Source organism: Halichoerus grypus, chromosome 10 (assembly GCF_964656455.1).
Source record: "Halichoerus grypus chromosome 10, mHalGry1.hap1.1, whole genome shotgun sequence".
Taxonomy (NCBI): Eukaryota; Metazoa; Chordata; class Mammalia; order Carnivora; family Phocidae; genus Halichoerus; species Halichoerus grypus.
In genome coordinates this window covers 72,890,927-72,913,485 of record NC_135721.1, presented here as the reverse complement: position 1 = coordinate 72,913,485, position 22,559 = coordinate 72,890,927, and the positions used below count along the sequence as shown (strand labels likewise).

The 22,559-nt window shown below is 49.2% G+C and overlaps 1 long non-coding RNA gene across 2 annotated transcripts in view; it reads right to left on the bottom strand.

Annotated features, from left to right (window-relative positions):
- LOC144379238 (uncharacterized) overlaps positions 1–22,559 on the bottom strand; it is a 59,559-nt gene that overhangs the window by 1,710 nt on the left and 35,290 nt on the right. Inside the window, exon 4 of one of the 2 annotated variants that reach the window (XR_013441838.1) lies at positions 799–996. The exons of the other annotated variant lie outside the window; for it this stretch is intronic. This is a non-coding gene — a long non-coding RNA (uncharacterized LOC144379238). The remainder of the gene's footprint in view (positions 1–798; positions 997–22,559) is intronic. 2 annotated transcript variants of the gene reach the window in all.

The window sequence follows — 22,559 nt, the reverse complement described above, 5'->3', positions numbered from 1 at the left end:
TACGAAAGCTCTTGCCTATTCAAAATTTCTAAGCCGACTTGCTGTTCTTTCGCTTACAGATTGCTGGGCCCTGCCAAGTGCTCACCTAGATCACCAGGCTCCCGCTGCTGTATGGCAGAACATCTCCTGCCAAATCTATGGCTTCTCGAATGCCACTTAGCTTCTACTTCCGTTTGAGGCGCAGAAGCAGTTGGCTTTTTTTTTCTAAAGTAGATTCCATGCCCAGCATGGAGCCCAACGCGGGGCCTGAACCCATGACCCCGAGATCAAAACCGCAGCTGAGATCAAGAGTCAGGTGCTCAACCAACTGAGTCACCCGGGCACCCAAGAAGCAGTTGGCTTTTTAATGATTCTGATCCCCACTTCCAATGTGTTTCAGGGGTTTTCTGCATATCCAAGGAATTCTCTGACACCAGCTTAGATGTCCTGCAATTCCACTCAATCTGACACTGTCTACCGGGAGATAGCACTAGATTCCACAAGCCGAGGGCTCGGTCCCACAACACTGCCCCCCCAGTTCAGATGCCAACTGCAAGCCCAGGTCGTCTCACGTGCTTCTGACCGACTGGCTGGAAATCAGAGGTTCCCATCATTCCTCCTTGGGTTCATTTAATTTGCTAGAGTGGCTTTATGGAACTTGAGAAACCAGTTTACTCTCTAGTTCACCAGTTTATTACAAAGGATGGCAAAAGATACAAATCATAGCCAGATGAAGAGACACAGAGCAAGGTATAGGAAGAGGGCACGGAAGCTCCTCTAAGCACACCAGTCTCCCTGAGTCTCCCTGTGTTCACCAACCTGGAATATCTTCTGACTGTCCTTTCTGGGGTTGGATGAAAGCATCATTACATAGGCACAATTGATTAAATCATTGGTCACTGGCGATAGATTCACCGCTAGCCCCTCACCTCTCCCCGGTGGTGAGACTGTAAATTTAACCCTCGTGGAATCCCTTGGTTGGTTCCTCCTGGGTGACCTAGGGCATTCCCAAAGTCACTGCATTAACATAACAAAAGACACACATTACCTTTTTCAACATTTAGGAAATTTCAAGTGTTTCAGGAGCTCTGTGCCAGGAACTATGATTTCTCATCATAAATCACAATATCACACTTATTCAACCCAACCAGTCTCCAAATTACTGAACTCCCGTCAATTTAGATTTCAGGCTGCAGGCAGCAGAGCGGCACCTTAGAAAGCCACATTCCCTACCCTCTGTTCTTGGAGACCAGTTAACGCTAGCCTGGTTTCCCCTCACTCTCACGAGATTCAGTAAAAGCAACAAGACACAAGCCAATACGCACAACAGTCTGACCCCTTCTCATCCTTTTTCCTATGGCTACAGCCTTAGGCAGGATATATTCTCCCCTCTTAAGTCAGGCAAAGTTTGAGCAAGTGTTTTGCCACATACAACAAGGGTTGCTCAGCAATATCTGAGTCCTCACTGATCGGTACCTCAACTTCTTTTTGTGACAAGGCAGGGTCTGAAGCAAAGCCTGCCCATCCCAATGAATGCTGGCCTGGCTAGGTAACTACTTTGAAGAAAACAAGCCTTACCTGCCTGTGTACATTCTATAGACTTAGTTTTTTAAAATGCCAGCCTGTTCAATGTTCCTAGAGAGAGATTTTCTCCACATTTAAATGCTTTTGTCAACAATTAACAAAAAGCAAATGTGGGCTTAGGTGCATGAATTGTGTCATGTATTAAGCTGTTTGCACACAGGTCCCTCAATTCCTTGTTACATTCCAGCTAAATGTCTAACGCTGATTTGATGGTGGGTACAAAAAGCTCAACACTCAGGATAAAATAGAAAAATGTCCCCCAGCTCCCCATTTCCCTAGTGTCTGACCAGAATGATGGTGTTTTCCCCCATGGCCCCAAACAGGACATGGCAGTCAGGCTCGGTCACCTTGTTGGGTAATGCACGCATGTGTGTGTGTGTGAGTGTGAGTGTGTGTGTTGGATCTGGATCCACTTGCCCTTCTTCACACCAGCCTCCCCTCACAGGTGCTGCCCTCTCACACTTCAACAAGCCGCAGGGAAGAGTTTGCTTGTCCAAGACAAAAAAGCTTTGTAAGGCTGCAGGAGCCAATCCCCATGACCTAAAATTCCCTTAGCACTGTCACCTCCCTGGTCCGAGCTCGTCCCTCCCAAAAGACCAAGTGGTGGGATGCGTGAGGAGGAGGCACAGTGAGCAAGCAACCTGTGAGGTGTGATCTGAACAGGGACACCAAAATGTTCCCAGCACCGCAGGCCTCTCTTGCCCCTGCACACTCCACAGTCTCCTGTTAAGGTTTCTGTTCCTTTGAACGAATTGGTTTTCTCTTTTAAGCACCTGTGCCCAGGTGGGAGAGCTGCTTGTGGTCTGGGGGCAGGCTGCAGTGAAGCCCCCAGCCCCTGACCCATCCTCCGCTCTCCTCCAGCCTCTTTCCCTACCCATCCCTTTGCCCAGTTCCTATGTGTGTGGTCTCCATTTCAGCTCCTCTTTCTGGCTACAACTTCCAGATAATGGCTGTCCCTACTCAGCCCAATCCCTGGGACATCATCTGTTGACCACCCTCGAAGAGTTAACCCATCCATCACCAAACACCTCCGAAGGGTTGAGTGAACAGCTGCTTCCCAAGAGGAAGGGAGCAGGGTACTAGAAAACTCTGGGCATGGAGGATGATGCCAGAGGTGAACTCTGCCTCACACTGCGCTCATCGCTCCAAGGGCTGCCATGATGCTTGACCAGGTTCCCTTGCCCTTTGCCTTCTTCCTCTAGGTGCTGATCCAAAGTCCATTCTCAAGCCTGTCTCAGATTATGAGCTCCTTAAGAAGGGAGATGGGGCCACTGCCAGCACAGGGCCAGATACAAATATCAGTTTAAAAGTGATCGAGGAAAGGAGCAGGAGGGCAAGGGAAGAGAAAGGACAAAGAGGTGCTCCTTTATTCTAGCCTGCGTGTCTCTGTCCATGCTGAAACCTTAGGAGGTTGCTCTATGACCACTCTGGCCCTAATTGCTCTCTCCCTCCCCTGGCCTTGCCTTCTGGCCCCCACCACCTTAGCAGAGAATTGCCTGTGTCCCCACAATGGGCCTGGACTCACAGCCTGCTGGCCCCGTGGCTGTTTTCTGCCTGTGCATCAGCTCTGGCCTGCTAGTTGCTTCTTCTCTCGTCCCCCTGTGGTGATGGACCCTTGCTGCAGTTTTGATTGATTGGGCGACGGGACGGCCAGGGGCTGAGGCACCCTGGTGGCTCCTGCAGAGGAAGGAGAAGTCCAGGCACATTCCAACCCCGTCGGTGCTGGCTCAGACCCTTGGTGGTGTAAAATCTCATGCCTGGAGCCCTGTGAGCTCCTGGTGGCAGCTGCAATTTTATTGGTGGTCTGTGACTTCAAAGGGCTCTCCCCCTGCATGGCTGGGCCAGCGGGCTGCAGAGCACAAGGCCTGTGCCCAGGGCACCAGGGAATTCCCCTGGACCTGGACCCAGCTTCTCCCTAGCCTGCCCTGTCTCTTTCTTTTATAGTTACAAAAGTCACATTCCCGGTTCACTCCGTGACCACGGCAGATGGAGAGGAACTGCTTGTACAGACTGTTTTCACGGACCTGTATGCCCCAGTCTGCAGGCAAGACACTTCTACCAAACAACTGTTCAACGTGCCAACATCCCTTCCTGTAGAAACTTCTTCAGCATCGAGGTGGGAGGCTGGGCTCTGGTCTGGGCAACCATAGGCACCCACCTGACTTTTTTGTGCCTCGTCTATCAAGGGGCGGGGGTGGGGGTTGATACTGAGGCCTGGCTGACTGCCTCCCCACTCTTTGGAGGCTTAGAAGAGGTCAAGTGTGGGAGAACAGGCAGAATAATCTCTCAGTGGCAGGGACTGCTCAGTCCACAGTGCTGGCGTCCCACTCCGGCAGTCCTGAAACTCAATCGAGTGTTTAAGATACACTCTGGGTTTGAATCTCAATGCTGACATGTCCTCACTGTGATACCTCGGGAGAGTTACGCACCCCATCTGTGCCTCAGTTTCCTCATGGGGATTAGTTAACACTGGTGTCACTGGCACCATGCAAGACATGCTTGCTGTTCTTATTAGTCACATACAGAAGCCTCATGTTGCTTGTTTACGCCGCATGAATATGTTTGTCTGTCAATGAGGTGGCAAGCTTCCAGTTTCCTTTCCTCCTCCACAACACACAAGGACACAGAGACACACGCCCGCCTGGTGTGCTAGCAAGAGCCGCCCAGAGGCGAGGTCCTGCTAAGTGAGCTCGGGGTCGTCATGAAGACCCCACAAAGCCAGCCTACTCATTATAAAGAGGGGCTAAGAATAACTTAATTTTGGGCGCCTGGGTGGCTCAGTTGGTTAAGCGACTGCCTTCGGCTCAGGTCATGATCCCAGGGTCCTGTGATCGAGCCCCACATCAGGCTCCCCCTGCTCTGCGGGGAGCCTGCTTCTCCCTCTCCCTCTTCTCCCTCTCCCTCTGCCTGCCGTTCCCCCTGCTTGTGCGCGTTCTCTCTCTCTCTGTTGAGTAAATAAAATCTTAAAAAAAAAAAAAAAAAGAATAACCTGCTTCCCGGAGCAATACAGAATTCACATGAAATTTAAGTAAAGCTACCAGTAAATACCAGTGAAGCTCAGTGCTCTGCTGATGGTAGGCATTTAATGAATGTTCTAGTTCTCACGGCTGGGCACATGATATCTCAAAAGACACTTGTTGGCTTGAGGCTGAAGAATCTGTGTTAAACTGGGAGGTCTTGGGCCCCACCCTCCACCATAGGCCACACCTTCCAGAGTGGCCACACTTAGAACGCACTTAGATGGACCAGTAGGGGTGAACCCCTTAAGGGCAAGGACTGCATCTTCTCCCTCACACTTGCCAGCAGCTGGTCCGGCTCGGTACGATCAACACAAGACACAAGCCCAGCAAAAGTGACCCTGGCTGTCTGAAATCCTGTCCCGGAGAAAATTATTGAGAGAAAGCTGAAGAAAGCAAAGCTGCTCTCCAACACATCCCAAATCTTGTGGGAGATGGAAACTAACAGGGATGGAAACATGACAGCAGAAAAATACAGACCGTTTTTGAAGTCTGCCCACCTGGGAGTCAAGCCACATTGAAAATCAATAAGGCACCAAGGCCGGGAGCTCGGGAGCCGACTGGGTACCTGCTTGGGCCTCCTTTAAAGCAGGGAAAGCTTTGAAGTTGCAGACGACCAATAAAAATACAGCTGGTATTTACAGCTTCAACTCCTCCTGCCTTCGCTTTTCACCAAGTTGCTAAAGCTGCAGCCAGTCGCCAGGCTGGAATGTTGGCTCAGGACCACAGGGCCCATACTGTTGACAAGGACAGTGGCTCCTGGCATGCACTGGCCAGGGATTGGTGACTAACTGTAGGCATGCTGGCACCTTCCCAGGACAAACCCTGCCTTGGGTTCCGGCCTTTGGAGGCAGTGGCTGAGATCCCCGAAAACACTTTAGTAAGGTCAGCTGTGTTAGAAGCTAAGTCCTGCCCAAGACCGGCCAGAGGGGAGCTCTTGTTCATACGGGCTATCAGCGTCCTATCTCATCTCCCACCTCACTGTGGCCCTCTTTGTAATGCCTGTAACACCAGGAGAAGGATCACCCTGTGGAATGACTCCCTCCCTCAAGAGCGGAGCAATCAGAACAGGGTTAAGCGACTAGTTACAAAGGCAACAGAAGTCAGGGTGAAAGGGTGCTAGAACCCAGGTCCCAGCCCAACACCGAGGCCTTCAGGTGCTGAAGCTGGAGGCTCTTCTCACTGCTTTCATTTTACTCTTTACCGCTCACAGGAAGCTCTGTGATCTTACTCTTCATTCAGTACGCAGATTGCAGGTTCTCAGAGTAGGGGCTCTTAGTCCGGTCAGGGAGACAGGACTCAGAGACATAAAACATCCAAGAAAAAAAGCTACGAAGCAGTCTTTGAATGGAAGATATTATACCATTCAACATAGATGGTCAGGCCTAATGACCACGCTGAGCTAATGTCAATAAACAGAGAACTATTAGGAAATTCATTAATCAAAGTCTTGTTTATACTCCTATTTGTCAACCCAATTATTTGTTTGACTTGTGGCCTCCCAGGTTTATTACGGTCATTTCTGTCATCAGCAGAGCCGGGAGGCTGGAATTTCACACGTAGGTAGGGCCTGCACTCTTCTTAGGTATGCCTTCTTGAAGAATCAGAGTTCTCATCAGGGGCCAAGGTCTGTCTTCAGTTAACAAATAACTGCTCTTTGTAATCCAGTGGCTCACTGGACCTTAAATTAATTGATTTGCTAATCACTGTTTCCTGTTTCCAGAAGTTGACCTCTGAAGCACTCTCCTGCTCTTGGGGGAATGTCATCAGGAAGACAATCCAGGCTGAAAACACAACAGCAGGGCAAACGGGGGACTAGCAGCTCTCTGAGGACACCTGGGGCCCTGCCCCACCTGGATTCGGTCTTTCCAGTGCCATCTCTCACCGTCCTCCCACGCTACCCCCACCTCTGTGCCTCTCCTTCCTGCTCACCTGGCTCCTACTCACCCCTCTCACTGCCTTTTCCTAGCCCCGGCCCAAATGTCAAGCTCCTCCGGAAGACCTCCCCTGACCGTCTGTGAGCCAGAATGGGTATGGCCCACCTCTGGCTCTTGAATTCCTCAGTCCCAGTGATTGTCTCTGCTCTGTTCCGGTTGGCTCCTTCCACATACAGCTTTGTGAATGGTGCATTTCAGCGAGTAACCAGTGTGCAAATTCTGTGAGGACAAGCCGGCTGGATGTGCCTCACAGCTCTGCATCCCCTCCTTGGCCCCACCCCTTCACTAACACAGACACACATGCGCGTGTACACATGCAGATGCATACATGCAATGCTGGCCCAACAGAGGGTACTCTGCTGAGAGTAAATGTAGCTGTTTCATTAGGTGTTTGCCTCCCCCCCAGACCCTATGGTGTCTCTATGAAGGCCCTGCCCATAAGCGAATAGAGAATGAATATCACTTTGGTAAGGAGCAACTGTCTTCCCTACTTTCATCTTCTAAGTTGAACTAATTTCTAGGGTTTCCACCTTCTTGAGCCAGTGCTTCCTGTTCGGGAAATAAATGTCAAATGATTTCTCCATTCAAAGTGACGGATCACAGTAGGTTTCTGGGTAGCAGGCAGGGGAGCCCGCCTCATAAAAAGTAGACATTCTTTATTACTTTGAAGGGAAAAGGGTAAAGGGCCTTGTGGGGAGTGGGAGGAAGGGTCAGATTTCTCCAGAATTACTCAGAGTAATATCTGTCCTCAGCAGCCACCCTATGAATTCTGACACATCTCAAAAAGTGGGAGTCTGGAAAAAGCAGTCAGAATCTCTTACCTTCTGCAAAAAGCTACTGTGCAGTCTGTTCCTTTGTAGTTCAGGGTGTGTGTGTGTGTGTGTGTTTCAAAAAAAAAAATCAAACCATCTTGGAAAAATCAGAAAGCAGATGCACCCATAATTGAACTTGGCAAGGGCAAAAGAAACCTCGTTGTAGGTGTTACAGGCCCTCACACCCTAATTAATCTGGGGCGTGGAGGGGCTGTGGGTTCCTCTGCACAGATGTGGGGGGTCAGAGACCTTGGGGGGGCAGGAGATTTAGGTGCCCTGAGACCCCTCTGGAAACTAAGGGCCCAGGACCTTCGCCCAGCCCTGTCATGGACTCCCTTTCCTGGCTTGGGAGACTCCTGTCCAGGGAGCCCCGGAACTCGGCCGCCTCTGGTGGGCGCTGGGCTGTGGGGGCCGCCAGCCCACCCGAGAGGGGCTGCGGCACTGCCAGGGCCAGCCCCGCGCCGACAGCCTCGACCCGGTGGCGACTTTTACTATCCGCCATTTACCATTCTGACGGGAAAACAAATTTAAAACACCTGGAAATTTATGTCTCTGATGGGTCGAGTTGCACTGTTCCATTATATTAAATAATCCCGGCTGGGGGCTTCAAAGGCTGCTGGCCTCCGGGAGGCGGCCCCGGCGCGGGGCCTTTGTTAATAGAGCGGGCATGTTGAGCGCGCATGCACTGGCACCCACCCTGGCACCCGCACCTGAGCCCACTCCCGCACCCATGCCCGCACCCACACTGGCTCCCGCACCTGCGTCCGCACCCACACCTGCGCGGCCCAGGTCCAGGGCCACCAGCAGGGCCTGCGCTTCCCTCGCGCTTCAGGGCACCTGCCTCCCTTTGCTTGGCATGTACTGTTCTCGCCATCTGCCCCACACCGGGCTCAGGAGGTTGAGGATGCGTTTCTCAGCCTGTGGCTTCCTAGCTCCGGGACTCTGACCCTGGTTTCCTCAGCTGTGTAACAAGAGTTGGTGGTGGGCAACTGTTCATGGTGATGCCCCTCCTGGCCGCCACACCCTGCCCCCAGGGCAGTCCTTCCCCACACTTTGCAGCAAAGAGGGATTTACTCCAGTAGGTCACAGAAGCTCTAAAGGTCAAGGTGGACATGGGCCAGAGAGAAGGCTGGGGGTAGGAGGAACAACCAGAAGGCTGGCTAAGACTGGGTGGCTGGAGGGGGTCAGAAGAAACTGCGGAAAAGGTTTAGGAGGCGCTTGGGGCCCAACAGACCTCCTCAAGGCTGGGGCAGCCAAGAGCAGCACTGATATGGGGAGCTGAGGGTGCTTCAGCATCCTGGGGCTATGCAGAAAGCGCCTTCACCACTGACGCTGCCTGGGTGTGGGGCTCAGCGGTGAGCACCACCTGCCTAGAAGCTGGCCAGGAAGGACAGTGAGTTGTGCTCGGAGTCTGATACCAACAGATTGGTTTATGGGCTTACACAAGGTCCCCCTTGGAAACTTCCAGAAAATACTAAAGATGGGGGTGAAAGTGGGCTCTAAGATGTTCTTGCTTTGGGGTGAGGGCTATAAATTTTCTCACGGAGTCTCCTGCTCCTTCTCTGTAGCACTACTGTGAGGACCAGAAGGGAAAGTTTCCTGAAAACACAGTAGTAAACCTAAGAGTATACAAATGAGGCCATATTATTGCAGTTGGGAAAAGGGAGCCCCAGGAGGCTGGGAGCATCTTGCTGCCACAGCAGGAGAGGAACTGGGAGAAGGTGCTCCCACTCCCAGCTTCTTTGCTGTCCAGTCTCCCATCCTGCAGTGAGGCAGGGCCTGCTCCCCTGCTCCCCATAGGGGAGCTATGGGGATATCTCCTCTACGCGTCTCTGCCAAGGCATGACTCCTCCCTAGGGTCACTAGTGCCACTCAGTTCGGCCACAGCACCAGGGCTTAGAGAAAACTCCAGGATGGGCTCTTCTTAGGACAGCCCAGCGGTTTACTAAAACAGGGTTGTTCACTGGTTTTACAGCTGCTGCCACGTGGATAGAAGTCACTCATCAGCCCACACTCAGGGCAGAATGCTTCAAAGGTGTGAGTCCCGGACCTGGACCTGCCCTCGCCTAACTGTGGCCTCAAAGGAACATGTTCTGTCACCTCCTCAGTCTTGTCACTTTGGAAATGAGGGCACTGGGCTGCATTCTCTGAAGCTGTCATGTTCCCACCAATGGTTCTTAACCTTGGCAGCACACTGGAGGCATCTGAAACCACTGCCTGGGCTGCACCCTGAGAGAGTCGGATCTGACTGGGCTGGGCTGGAACCTCAGGCGATTCTAACGTGCAGGCAAGGTCGTGAACCCCCATGCTAGTTGCCGTGAGGATTTTATTAGGCAAACATCAAGTCTACATGGAGTGGCCCAGGGACCAGAACTCAGAAGCTCAAGAGGGAGCTCCTAGGAGTTTCATTTCCTCTCCTGGAATAAAAAGTCCTAGAGGTGATATTTTTGGTCTCTTTTCAAATTATGGCACTAAAGTTTAGGCCACAGTTAGGCCACCAGTAGTCCTATATAGGTTGGCTATAAAGAAGTGGGTCCAATCCCGGCCTGGGTGTTGGATGAGGTCACTGGCCACAGAAATCCTCGACTGAACTACCCCCCATGGGTCTCCTGGGCACAAAAGGGCAGTAGCCAGAGAGGCTCCTCCACTGCCTTACCCAGACCCCCAGCTGGAGGGGCCTTCTGAACCCCCGTGCCACACAGGCAGCAACGCTGACAAGAGGCATCACCTGTGTGTGCGGTCAATCATCCCTCTGGGCCTCAAGGGAACCTGAGAGCTTTGAACTGGTTTGCCCCACCCACAATGCAAACTCAGTGTTTGGAACAGACGTGTGAAAGAATGCTGCCAGAAAGTTCCTCTTCTGTGGATCCGAGGGGGAAGAACTTGGGGAGCAGTGAAAAGTTCTCCATCAAAGGCTTTAAAAGAAATGCTATATTAACCCTTTCAAGGATACCAAATGGCAGGTGTCAGAGCTCAAAGAAGCCTCCAGGGAGCACCTGGTCCAAGCCCTACCTGCAGTTATAGAAGGTGCTCTTGTGCCTGTATCACCTCTGCAGTAAAAACCCACAGGAAGGGCTGGTGCTGTGTTGTCCATCGGTCTGCTCTAATGAAATAGGGTCATTTCTAATTGACCAGACTCTACAGATGGATGCAACTAATATGCTTAGAAAGTTTTCCTTTCTTAATAATGATATCCTTTCCCCCTTATTGCATGCCTTGATCCCAGTGTGCTTGCACAATATGGCACTGCACAGCCCCTTGAGAGAAGTAAGGCAGCTATTAATGTCACTGTTTTATAGGTTAGGCACCTAGCAGAAGCAAGGCCAGGGCAAAAAGTTCTGGAAGCCAGCTCCCCCCAGGATCTGCCATGGTCTCATCTCCACCCCATGTTGCTACTGAACAGGCCTCTCTCTAGCTACAATCCAGCTCACTCCATTTGCGTGTTCAGAAATTTAATTTGTAATTTAAAGGCATATGTTGAGTTTCCAATTGTAACATAAAGATAAAAAGTATGATATGGAATTCTGTTTAAAGTATGTCCCCAACTTAAAAAAAAAAGTGTGTGTGGCTGTGTCACACTCAAATATAATAAAATAAGCCAAATAAAGTACGTCAAAATATTACCCATGGTTGTCTATGGACTGTGAGAATATGGCTTTCTTGATTTTATCTTTCTATATATTTTAAGACCTTGAAAAATAAGCACGTGTTAATTTTGAATTTTAAAACAACATATTTTAAAAAAAATAGAATTTTGGGGGTGCCTGGGTGGCTCAGTCGTTAAGAGTCTGCCTTCAGTTCAGGTCATGATCCCAGGGTCCTGGGATCGAGCCCCACATCAGGCTCCCTGCTCGGCAGGAAGCCTGCTTCTCCCTCTCCCACTCCCCCTGTTTGTGTTCCCTCTCTCGCTGTGTCTCTCTCTGTCAAATAAATAAATAAAATCTTTAAAAAAAAAAAAGAGTTTTGTTTCCACAAATTGTGCAAGAGTAAACTTCAGCTCAGCTCCCCACTACGCCATTATGAGTTTCAAAATGGCACCTATCCAGCTGGGAATGGCAATTATCAAGGGAGCGCTTGTGGTTTAGCACCCCAAGCAAAGCCCCACATTAATGGCTGTTAGCCATTACAATGGCCGATTTCTCAGGGATCACTCCAATTAGGATCTTCTCTATGGCTTACAACACCAGCCCTCTGACTTCAGACAAGGAGCATCTGTGGCACAGCTGGAGCAGCTGGGTTGGAAAATCAATCACTGCCCAACAACTGTGCAACTGATGGCCCATCAATCAGAAACATAAGGCGTTCGCTCCATTTATAAAACACATACATTCTCTCGCAAATCTGTAAATGTAATAAGCAGCCCCAGCACCTCGGCTCTGGAAAAATGGCAGCATCAGTTCCTTCTGCCTGTGGAGAATCACAGACTGGCACCACCAAATGAAGCACCACTACTGCAAGAGCTCCAGAAGACCCCTGTCCCAGCCCCGCTATCCTCAGAGGCCCTGAGCCCTCCTGACACCAGTACTCAGGGCTGGCTTTGAGATTTTTATTGGCCCTGAGAGCAAGTCATGCTATAACTCTGTGAGAACGCATTAGTACTTGAAGAATTTCTTGGAGGCTTTCTAAAATGGCCATTTCCTCCTCCCTTTTTTCTTTTCTTTTCTCCTTCCTCTCCTCCTTCTAACCTTCAAACATTAAAGGGGATGACCAGACCTATGGGAGTTCAACATTTAGCCACATGTGAGCTGACTTCTGGGCTGAGTTTACTTTCTCAGTATCCAAAAGACTTTGCCACCAGGCCCGTAGACATAACTCACACGGTATTTCAGATTTCAGTGCTGGACCACGAAACCCCAGAATGGTCCAGCCAGAAGTCCAAAGTCACTCCTGGGAACACTTTTCCATCATTATTATTATTTGGCGAGGAACATATTAAGTGATCCTGGTAGGGCCGAGAGATATTGGCTGGGCTATCTTCCTACCCCGTGACCCACCTTAGTGCCCTGACGCTGGAACTTGAGGGTCTGGGGACCCTATCACTTGCATATGCAACATCAGGCCATTGCCTTTCTGTCCCTGGCTGGCCCCAGAACTTCAGTCTCTAACTGCTCCCAAGGAATGCTTCCTGAACCCCAGGATCCTCCACCTGCTTTGGTTTAAGGAAAGAAAGGTTGAGCTGCCCATGGCTTTAGGAGCCTTTCTTTCCCTCTGTGAGCAAGGGGCACACACTGTGGCATGGGCAGGATGGAGTGCAGCCGTGGACCCTTTTCCTGTTCTGAGAAACGTAATAGTGGTCTTACTATAGCATCTGAAAACTCTGGGCAGCAGAACCAGACTGCCAAACCACATCACACCTCGGGGTGAGCTGGGAAACGACGGGGCAAGAAGTGTACAGGGAGCTGGCTGGGTTAACAGTGTTCAGAAATAATAATTGTAGAGAGCGGTTATTGAGCATTTACATGTGCCAGATGGAAGAGTGATTGAACTTTTCAGTATGGTTCCCCGGGGAGGGATGAACCTCATTGGGAAGAGGCTAAAGGGGGACGGATTTCAGGTTGCAAAGGGAAGAAGAACACAGCTATGCAGAGATACAAAAAGCTGCCTTGCTGGGCAGTGGCTCCTCCTCTCTGGAGGTGTTCAAATGTAATGTGGATCATCCCTTGCTGTGACGTTAGAGCTCGAATCATGCAGCAGGGAAGCAGAGGTAAGATGTGAAGATTATTTTTTTTAAGATTTTATTTATTTGGGAGAGAGAGAGAGAGAATGAGCACAAGCAGGGGGAGGGGCAGGAGCAGAGGGAGAGGGAGAAGCAGACTCCCTGCAGAGGGCAAAGCCCAACATGGGGCTCAATACCAGGACTCTGAGATCATGACCTAGCCACCTGGGCTCCACAAGATTTTTTTTTTTTAAGATTCTATTTATTTATTTGAGAGAGAGAGAGATTGAGTGAGTCGGGGAAGGGGCAGAGGGAGAGAGAGAAAATCTTGAGCAAACTCCATGCTGAGCATGGAACCCAATGTGGGGCTCGATCCCACGACCCTGAGGTCATGACCTGAGCCGAAATCAGGAGTCAGATGCTTAACCGACTGATACATCCAAGCGCCCCTAGATGTGAAGATTTTTTAATGTCCCTTTTAATGATGAGGTTTCTATAATTCTGCTCCGTGTTTTAGCCATGTGTCTCCTCTCTTACATCCTTCAAGCACTTGCTGACATGTTCCAGATCTTCTTGGCAAATGCTGTGTCCCAGAAGCTCCTGGAAGGGCAAGGACATAAGGCCTCCTTTCCTCTGTATCTCCTAACAAAGGCTCAAGACCATGCCCCAGAACTTCCCATCAATGCTGTATTAATTAGTTCATGCTTGGAGGCCTTCCTGCACTCCAAATCACAGCAGCACTAGATAAAATAATGAGATGAGAATGTTACAAAGACATAGTTCCGATTGCTCAAAACCAGATAAGCCCCTCTGAGGACCTGAAGCTACATGGAAAGACAAGCTAGTAAACAGGCAGCAGCTCAACTCTAGCAGGAGAGAGGGGCCTAAAGGTGCCCCACGGAGGCAAAATAGCTGGATCCAGAGTCATGCTCTGAAACCAGGGGTTGGGATGGGGCTTCCCTACCTGTGGAATGAGGTGGGGAAATAATTCTCAGCTCTGCTCAAGGCCCTGGTTTATTGGAGGGGCAAGGTGAAACAGTGCAGCCTTGCAGCCAGGACAGGAGACCTGAGCCACAAACAACAGGTCTGGGCCTAGACAAGATTCCTGGGACACTGCTGGGAAACAAACAAACAAACCCCCCCCCAGCAAACCGACCTGCTAAACAGACAGGTACATGCAAAGAGAAAGAGACAAAGAACAAAACTCCATTCCAAATGAGCTTGCAAACAAAATTCCAAACCCTCAGGAAAAGTAGCCGAAATAATCAGCAATCAGTAAATAAATTTACTCCAAATGAAACGAAAATAACAGAGGTCTGAAAACAAGTTTAGAATAATGCTGCTCAGGTAAAGGAGGTAAAAGGAGTAAAAGAAGAAATAGCAATGAGGTTTTTCAAATTATAAAAAAGAAGAAATAAGAGACATAAAACTAGAATCTTGGAAATAAAAATACCATTGATGAAATAAAAAAATTTAATAGAGTAAATTCTACAAGAGAGAAGTGATAAATTGGTATTTGCTCGGAATTCGGCATAGACAGAAAAAAAGAAAGTTTATTTAGATAAACGAAGTTTACAAGACCTTGAGGATATATTGAGAGGCTCAAACTTATATTTAATAGAAGCTCCATAAAAAAAGAATAGGAGGAATAACAGAAACAACATTCAAAAAGATGATGCTGGGGATTTTCCAAAATTGAAGAGATGGAATGTCGTCATTGAGTACAGACCAGGATAAAGAAAAACACCTTGACACATCATGGTGAAACTGCAGACCATCAAGAAGAGGAAAATCATGAAAATCTCCTGGAGCCTGCCCCAGTAGAGCTCAGAGAAGGAATACTCAGGAAGCTTGGGACTAGGAGCCGTAACTTCTCTTTCACTCATCTCTAGAACAAGGAGCAAGATTGGCTCCCAACACCAGGGGGGAGCTGCAGCCCTCAACCTCTGCGGTCCAGCCTGGTGCACAGGGAAGCAACCACATCTCTGAAGGACTGGGGAAACAGTCTATCAGCTTCCTCTTGCAGGTCTCAGTTTAACAAGTGCTTTATAGAAGGAGTTCCCAGGGCTCTTTGAGAGATTTTGTAAAGCACTTGTTGAACTGAGACCTGCAGGAGGAAGCTCATAGACTGTTTCCCCGGTCCTTCAGAGATGTGGTTGCTTCCCTGTGCGATGACCACGGAATCCTGAACTTCTTTCTGTCACTGAAATAATCCCTGGTTCCCAGAGAAATGGGTCTTTGGGAAGGTACTGGATCCCTTCTCTTGCTACTGCCAATTTTTGTTTTTCTTTACTCTGTAACCTTTGGTTGTTCCCACAGTATGTCACTCTGGAAAAAATATGGAAATGGGGCTTTCACATGTTTGAGACAGAGAGCAAACTCCTGTTGGAAAAAATGAAATCTCCGACCTGGAGCCCTAAGGCTGAGTCAAACTTTCCACTGAATCAAGATCTCTGCTTGCAATTTGAGAGGCAAATTAAGTTGTAATATTCCAGTAAATAGCTATAGCCATTCAGAATGCTACTCCTGGCTCCTTGGCTGGATTGCAAACCAATGCAGAGGCAAATTTAATTACCTGTCAGGAACTAAATAAAAGGTTTGCTTCACCTGATACTCCCAGTGTGTAGGACCGCTATGAAAACAAGCCTGATGCTCAATCGATTTGCTGTTTACAGAGGCCCAAAGAGGTGCCCAGACACAACAGTGGGCTGCTTGAAGCTTTTGGAAGCTTAAATATTCTTTAATGTGCTTGTCCACTGTTCCCTCTTCCTAAGCTTGGCTCAAAACCACTGTCCACTTCCAAGAGCTCTTGCATCTATTCTTAAAAAACATCCCATAATCTTTCCTTTCAAAATGGCTGGTAAGGTAAGATCCATCCCCTTAGCTTATCCAAACCAGAAGGCTCATCTCTCCCAGACAGCGGCTTGTGTTCTGTGGTCTGCTGCCTATCCATCAAGACCTCCAAGCTGCCTTTTACCCCCCGCAGCATCATCCATCAGCGACTCATGGGAAAAAGAATATTTTGGCACTAAGAGATTTTGGCGAGCTAAGCTAAGTTCACATTTGTTGCTAGAAAACCTCAGTTTCTCCAACTGCAGCATGGGGAAACCTGCCCTACTATTCCCAGAGTTGTAGCAAAGCTAAATGTGAGGATGGGTATTAAAAACCTGGACCAATGTATGGAGGTGTCATTTCTGAATAATACATATTATGTTATTTTATTGCCTGGACTTGCAGGGCCAGAGGGCAGGGAAGGAGCAATTTCTATCTTGGCGGAAGTTGGAAATGGAGGCTGTGAGCAGCATGCTGAGAATAGAAAAGGGGCAGGGCCGGACAGAGTGCAGAGCAGAGCCTGTGGTGTGAGCTGGGCAGGAGAGGCCACAACTCCCCTCCAGGGCTTTGCAGAAAGCCATCAGCCCCTGGGCCAGTGTGACAGAGCCCACCCCATTACTAATACCGTTTATGGCTTCTGCTGCTTCTCCCCTAGGAGCCTGGAGGACTTCAGGGAATGAAATGGGCTCGAGTGCCCTCACTGTGGCTTCAGAGGGACGTGAAAGAGAGGGTAGCCTGGAGCCACTCCAGAGTATAAACCTAGGTCAGGCTCCTCAACCTTGGGTCACTGGGCCTAAGTGCCCCAGACTCGGTGTAAATGCCTAGACTTATAAGAACTGGATTAAAGTAGAATCCCACCCTCTCCCCAACCATCCATCCCAAAATCCTGATACCCAGGCACTACCCCCACCTCCAGCAGGGCTCCCAGGACCAGAGGTGCTCATGCCTCTCTCCAGACCCCTTACCACCTCTTCCCTCCCAGTCCTGTTGAGTTCCCAGACAGGACCTGGCAAGTGCTTGACACAACCTGCTTGGGACCAAAGTCTACAACTCGGTCCCCTCTGCTGGCCCTTCTGTCATTGGAGGGGGTCCCGTAGGGTTCCCATCTTCCTGCTTTTGCCCTCTGTCTTTCACAGATCAGCTTAAAGTGCACCTCCTCCAGGCTCCTCAACCTCCTCGACCTCCAGAGAGCTTTCCCCCACCTGTGACCCTGCGCAGAGCCAACAGGCAAGCCTCCTGGCCTCTCTTCAGCAGTCACCCTCTATTGTTAGTAATTCCGGAGACGAAGAGGCTCGGGCAAGCTCCACAGGTCTGCAGCCATGCCTCCCTGCCCATTTCCACCTCCAGAGACTTACCAGTACCTGGCAGGGAATTGGGATAGATGGATGGTACTGGGGACCCCACCGGCCACCAAAGAAATGTTCTCCTCCCAGAGCCCTAGAAGGGGCTGAGAACAGCCTCACTCCTCACCTGGCCAGACTCAGGGAGGCCCACTGCCCCAGCACAGCTGGCCTATTAGCTGATGGTGGAATAGGTAACAGCTCTTACAGAGCCTTTTACCAAGAACAGGAAAAGAAATATGCTCCCTGCCAGATCTTTAATGATCTGATTATCAGGAAGGCACCATATTTTACATTTCTCTCTATAGTGGGTTGTTTTTTTTTTTTCCTAGGCCGTGCTAATAAAATCTCTAACCCACGTGGCAGCCCCACTGCTCATCAACTATTAGCTGCCCTCAGGGTGCACCAGTCTGTTTATATTATAAATAAAGTCTGAAATATGCTCCTTGCTCAGTGCAGGCTCCTTGGGGGCCATAGGGGGAGCCGCACCAGCCCCTCCCTGTTCCCTCCTACCCTTGTTGGGGGAAGGGTGTCCCAACAGAGGCTTTGCCTGAGGCCAGCTCCTTCGGACGTTAACAAACCACTACAAGGATCTGCGATCCATCCCTGGAATCCCGGTTTAATTATTTAGGAAGAACGCCTTTGCTCCCCCTAAGCTCTGCGGCTCCCCAGAGCCAGTGGAATCATTGCTCAATGCTTATTACTGCCGCGGGCCCCCGGGTACGGTGTGGCAGAGACCTCATTTCAATATTTACCACTTAGATCACTTAAGGGCTGTCAGCTTTAATAACATTTTATCAATTGGATACTTATATTATTCACGGCTTCATAAAAATAACAAGACCTGCCTTGGCATTTCAATCATACCCGGGCTAATTTCAGTGACTGCTCAGGGATTTCGTTTTTATTAACACTTAGATCCGACGTGACTGCTTCTCTTCCTGAATGTGTAGTGCCTGAGGTGGCCGCTGGGCAGGCTGTGAGGGGTGGGCCACACAGATCCCTGCCCTGGGCATGTGGTCAAGGGGAGGTACACAGCCAGCACACCCACAGGCCAGGCAGAGACCCTCTCCCCAGCGATGGCTCATTCACTCACTCACACGGAGTGCAGGGCTCCGTCGGTGGCAAACTGCTCTAGCCCCTCACAGTCTGGTGTCCATCTCCCCTCCTTCTGCCTAGTCTAGGCTGCAGCCACAGTGAACAGTCTCCTGGGCTCCAGAAGGCAGCCTTCTCTTCCGCAGGGCTTGGTCTGGAAAGCTTTTGCTCTGTCCTCCCCTGATAGAGCCCCCTGCAGCCTCCAGGCTCACCTCCAAGACCTCCCCTGCTTCCCAAGAGCTTGGGGTGCAGGCAGTGCTTGGGCTATCTGTATGTGACTGGTGCTTCCTGGCCCTTCTGGTCTCCCTGCTCTGATTCCCATGTCCTCTTCTCCCACAGGGGCCAGCGTCCTGCCTTTCCTGGAGCCACAACCCTTCCCCCTTTTGGTATCCTGGAGGAGCGTGGCATAAGCCTCCAGACTTCTCCTGCATTTTGCTCTCTGAGAAAAAAGTTTGCAAACTCTTCTTGTCTCAAATGTGCTTGCTGTTGCTGGTAACTGCAGGGCAACTAACTCTGGGACTTTTGTTAATTGCTTGCCTTGGCAACCACCCCCAGAGATGTCACCCTTTTAGAGGAAATACCACCTCGGCAGTGGCCGCCCCATCTTCAGGGGCTCTTGGCTCCCGTGGCTGCCTCTCCTCGCTGCCCCCAGGCCTTCTGTCCTTCTTCAGCCCTTGGTGCCCCTCAGTTCTACTGCTGTGGCAGTCTCTGCCCCTTTCCAATCCATTCTCTGCACAGAGGCCAGAGTCCTTCAGTGTCATTCTCCTGATTCTAACCCATCAGTGGATTTTACTGCTCTCAGAACCCAATGCAGTCTTCCTCTTCACATGGGCCAGCCCCTGCCCTGGCTCTCCGGCCTCCCCAGGCAACCCTTACCTGGCTCACAGTCCTCTGGATATTTGATCCACCAAGGCTTTTCCCCCCTCAGAGCCTACAATATACCATCATCCCTGGAATGCCCTTCCCACTGCTCCTCACATGGCTAACACTAGTCTCTGCTTTGATGTCACCAAGAGAGACCTGCCATGATGCCCCCTCCAACATGGGTTTCTCCTTCTAGCCCGGTCTTCCTCTCTCGTGGCCCTGTTTGCTACCTCCATAGGACTGATCACAACATGCAATGTTCAATAAAACTTTTTTTTTTTAAACAAAGGTTGGTTTGATTTGCTCCACTAACCTGGAGACTATAACTGACATATAGTAGTTGCTCAATAAAAGTACGTTGAATGGATGGATAAATTTATCCATTCCCTTCTACCCTTTCCTTTATGAGAAATTCCCCATACTTAAGAACCCTCCCTCTCACATCATCTCAAGTATACAGATAACTAGATAAAGGGAATCTGATTCATAGGAGCCGCTCATGTTGCTGGAAAATGCCCAGACTAGTGTTCACAAGTCACAGACAGCATAGCACAGTGGTTAGGGACACAGGCTCTGCTTCCTTAATCTTTCTGTACCTCAGTCTGTTCATTTGTAACCTGAGATTAGTAATACCTACCGCATAGGGTCACTATGGGGAGTAAATGAATTAATATATGTAAAGTGCTCAGAACAGTGCCTGGCACATAGTAAGTGCTCCATACATGTATTACTGTGAGGTCAGAGTGACCTTCTCTATTTGCCACAGAGAAAGTTGCCCCCTCTCTCCCTTACATATACACACTACTGCTGCTCTCTTGGGTGACTGTCATTCACTGCTGAGCCCAGGGAAGCCCATTCAGTGAAGCTCTGACTCTCTTACTTTCATGCAATTGCTGTGAATGGCCTTGGGATGGGGACAGGGTGGAGACTGATGAATCCTTGCTGCTCGCTGACCAGGCAAATCACACTTGGGGAAACAGGCTTTCCTGCAAGAAGATGCTTCTCATTCTTGCCTACTACATACGGGTCCCCAGAGAGAGATCCTATTCTTTAAGACAGAGACTCAAGGGAAGTTAGTATCTCCCTTGGAGATAATTGAGCAAACCAAACAACTCTCCCCATGGAAGGGCTGTCACATCTGCACGTTCCATGGAGAGATGCGAGGGCAAAGCCTGGGGCTGTGCTCTGGACATCCCATCAGGAAAATCCGAGCCTGGTCTGCCGCTCATCTCCCACGCTGGCCGGCGTCCTCCAAACATATGCAGCTATTCCAGAACTGCCAGGCTCCATTTGTGCCCCATAAAATGTACTTAATTCCATCAGTAAATGTGTCCATTGCTTGAAGCCTCTATTTCTTTTAGAGAGATGTTAAATGCCTCCCAGGTGGTGGGGCTGCAGGGTTCCAGTGTCTCTGGGGCAGTGTGTGTGTGTGTGTGTGAGAGAGTGTGTGTGTGTGTGTGTGTGTGTGTGTGTGTATGTGTGATGTGAAGTAAGACCTGTCCGTTTTGACACCCTGGGCTGTCTGGGTTCTGTCCTCCCAAATATTCTAAATTGCAGGAGAAATTGCCATGACAGAACCTCCCACTGGCAGACAGTGTCTTTTGTTACAAACGGAGGTGTTGATCTTTCTCTAATCAACAGCTTAATTAGGTCTGCCGAGATGAAAGAGTCATTTTTACTTTGGGAGCTAATATTTATAGACAACCCTCTCCCCAGTCCCTGCACTGGAGGTGTTAACAACTTGAGGGCTAAATCAAATAAAAATTATAAAACTCATTTCTCCACTCTCCAGAAATCACTGGCAAACTCAGACAGAACTCTCCAGACTATGAGCTGTTCCACAGAGCAGTTTCACTCATGGCCATAAGGGCCCAGCACAGACTCTGGCAGACAGTGGGCACTCAGGAAGCATCTGTTGAATTTTGAAATGTATGATGGTGTGTGATGGCTTTCTCCTCTAGCAGGAATCTCTGGGGCATGATGGTTAAGAGCTTGACTTTGGAGTCTGACAGACCTGGAAATAAATACTAGCAGCCTCACCACTCAGCTATATGACCTTGAGCAAGTTGTTCAACATCACTAAGCCTCAGTTTACATGGCTATAAAATGGGACAATAGGAATACCTGATTTATAGGGCTGTTACCCTTAAAGCCTAAGGCACAGTCTCTGGCACATAGAAGCCCTTTGGCATTGGCTTCTAGGAACAGAGATGGTGGCAGTAAAGGTGGAGGTGACAACTAAATCTCAGAGCCTGGGCAACTTTTAAAGCCATCTTGTTTCATAGACTGTTTGATTCTGCTAAGAATGTATTAGGCTCCCTCAATAGGGAAATGAAAATCAAAACCACAGTGAGATACTTCACACCCACTAGGATGGCCGTAATTTTTTTTTAAAGGAAAATAAGCATTGGCAAAGATGTAGAGAAATCAGAACCCTCGTACACTGCTGGTGCGTCTGTTCAATGGTACAGCCTCTGTGGAAAACAGATTGGCAGTTCTTCAAAAAGTTGAACACAGAGTTACTATATGATCCAGCAATTCCACTCCTAGGTATCTGCCCCAAAAAACTGAAAGCAGGGATTTGCACAGACACTTGTCTACCAGTGTTCATCGCAGCCTTATTCATAATAGCCAAAAAGTGGAAACCAGCCAAATGTCTACCGCCTAATGAATGCAAAAACAAAATGAGGCAACCCTATCAAATGAAATATTATTCAGCCATAAAAAAGGAATGAGATTTAATACATGCTACAACACAGAGGAAGCTAAAAACATTACACTAAGTGAAACAAGCCAAACACAAAAAGCCATATATTGTATGATTCCAGTTATAGGAAATATCCAGAATAGGGAACTCTACAGAGATAGAAAGCAGATTAGAGTTTCTTTGGTTACTCACCTCCCCACACACACCTATGAGGTATAGGGAGAGACTGCTAATAGGAGTGGGTTTCTTTTTGGGGTGATGGAAATGTTCTGGACTTAGTGGTGATGGTTGTACATCACAGTGAACATACTAAAGACCATAGAATTGTACACTTTAAAGTAGTGAATTTTATATTACACAAACTATACCTCAATAAACAAATCAACGAACGAACAAAAAGACTGTATTAGGCCTCCCATGGCCAGCACCCACTCCCACTGCACCATGTGCCATGTGCACATGCCCTGCAGGCAGCCACCTTCATCATCTTGTTTTCTGGGATCAGAACCAACCAACAACTTTCCAAGGTGAAGCTTCTACATTATAAAACTTTTTCTAACGCTTTGCAATTTGCAAATCACTTTCCAACTTGATCCCTTACACCAGCCACGAAGACAGGTATTATCATCACTGTTATACAGATGTGGAAACTGACATTCAGAAATATGAAACAACTTGGCAAAGATTGCCTAGTTAGTGAACGGAACACGAGCCTTCCAATTCCAACACCCTCTGT